Raw genomic sequence first — 2,508 nt, forward strand, 5'->3', positions numbered from 1 at the left:
TATTGGTGGTGAAGGGGGTAGGGGTGTTTGGGGTGTGGTATTGGGGGGTGAAGGGGGTAGGGGTGTTGGGGGGTGTGGGTATTGGGGGTGAAGGGGGTAGGGGTGTTGGGGGTGTGGGTATTGGGGGTGAAGGGGGTAGGGGTGGTGGGGGTGGTGGGCATTGGGGTGAAGGGGGTGAATGGAGTGACACGTGATGCAGAGCCCAGGAAAATCACTATCGTTATAGTTGTCTCACCAACCCACGATGCACACCCCCTCCCTGCCAACCCTACTCTCTATCTCTCCTTTCTATCTCTCTGACTCTCTGAGTCTTTCACGTGATGTCTCTCTAACCCCGTCTCTCTCTCTCTCTCTCACTCCTGTATCTGGGGAGGTCTCTCTAACCCCGTCTCTCTCTCTCTCTCTCACACACTCCTGTATCTGGGGAGGTCTCTCTAACCCTCTCTCTCTCTCTCTCAATCTCTCTCCATCCCTTTCTGCCTCTCTGTCTCTCTCTGATTCTCTTGTGGTGATATGAACATAGAACATAGAAAATACAGCAATGAACAGGCCCTTCGGCCCACGATGTTGTGCCGAACCTTTGTCCTAGATTAATCATAGATTATCATTGAATTTACAGTGCAGAAGGAGGCCATTCGGCCCCCCGAGTCTGCACCAGCTCTTGGAAAGAGCACCCTACCCAAACTCAACACCTCCACCCAACACCAAGGGCAATTTGGACATTAAGGGCAATTTATCATTGGCCAATTCACCTAACCCGCACATCTTTGGACTGTGGGAGGAAACCGGAGCACCCGGAGGAAACCCACGCAGACACGGGGAGGACGTGCAGACTCCGCACAGACAATGACCCAAGCCGGAATCGAACCTGGGACCATGGATCTGTGAAGCAATTGTGCTATCCACAATGCTACCGTGCTGCCCTTAAGAACAAATAAATCTACACTATATCATTTTCCCGTAATCCATGTACCTATCCAACAGCTGCTTGAAGGTCCCTAATGTTTCCGACTCAACTACTTCCACAGGCAGTGCATTCCATGCCCCCACTACTCTCTGGGTAAAGAACCTACCTCTGATATCCCTCCTATATCTTCCACCTTTCACCTTAAATTTATGTCCCCTTGTAATGGTGTGTTCCACCTGGGGAAAAAGTCTCTGACTGTCTACTCTATCTATTCCCCTGATCATCTTATAAACCTCTATCAAGTCGCCCCTCATCCTTCTCCGCTCTAATGAGAAAAGGCCTAGCACCCTCAACCTTTCCTCGTAAGACCTACTCTCCATTCCAGGCAACATCCTGGTAAATCTTCTTTGCACCTTTTCCAGAGCTTCCAAATCCTTCCTAAAATGAGGCGACCAGAACTGTACACAGTACTCCAAATGTGGCCTTACCAAAGTTTTGTACAGCTGCATCATCACCTCACGGCTCTTAAATTCAATCCCTCTGTTAATGAACGCAAGCACACCATAGGCCTTCTTCACAGCTCTATCCACTTGAGTGGCAACTTTCAAAGATGTATGAACATAGACCCCAAGGTCTCTCTGCTCCTCCACAATGCCAAGAACTCTACCGTTAACCCTGTATTCCGCATTCATATTTGTCCTTCCAAAATGGACAACCTCACACTTTTCAGGGTTAAACTCCATCTGCCACTTATCAGCCCAGCTCTGCATCCTATCTATGTCTCTTTGCAGCCGACAACAGCCCTCCTTACTATCCACAACTCCACCAATCTTCGTATCGTATGCATCACTGTAAATACACAAGGGGTTAATGTAAATACACTACAACTAAGTAAACACTAGAGGGAGCACCGGAGACGTCATGACATGCAGACATACAGCTAATGAACACATAGAATCGGACACGACCAATGGGCAGTCAAGACACCCAGAGGTGACACTACCACAAGGGGGCATTACACAACCCATATATAAGGACAGGGCACACATGCTGTGTCTCTTTGCACAGGCGACACTTAGAGAGTAGGACAGGGGCAGATCAGAAGCATCACACCCACCACGTGGCTTAGAGCAGACTGGTTAGTTAGACTGAGTTACTGTAGCAAGATCAGCAGGAGAGTCAAACTCATAGAGAACTGTGCTAATGGTTCAATAAATCACATTGAATTTACTTCAAAGTCTGGAGTATCTTTTGGTCAAAGCTGCATCGTGTTGCAGCCCGTGTTATCCCAGAGTACATAACACAACATCTCTAATCTCTGTCTGTCTCTCTCTCTCTCGCTCTTTTTCTCTCTCTCTCTGTCTCTATCTCTCTATTTTTCTCTGTCTCTTTCTCTGTCCTCTCCCTCACACTCTCTGTCTCTCGCTATTTTTCTCTCTCTGTCTCTATCTTTCTCACTCTATTTTTCTCTGTCTCTCTCTGTCTCTCTCTTTGTGTCTCCCTCTCTCTCTCTGTGTCTCTCTGTGTCTCTCTCGCTGTCTCTCTCTCTCTGTCTGTGTGTGTGTCTTTCTCTCTGTCTCTCACTCACTGTCTGTCTGCCT

This window comes from Scyliorhinus torazame, chromosome 19, assembly GCF_047496885.1.
Source record: "Scyliorhinus torazame isolate Kashiwa2021f chromosome 19, sScyTor2.1, whole genome shotgun sequence".
Classification (NCBI taxonomy): Eukaryota; Metazoa; Chordata; class Chondrichthyes; order Carcharhiniformes; family Scyliorhinidae; genus Scyliorhinus; species Scyliorhinus torazame.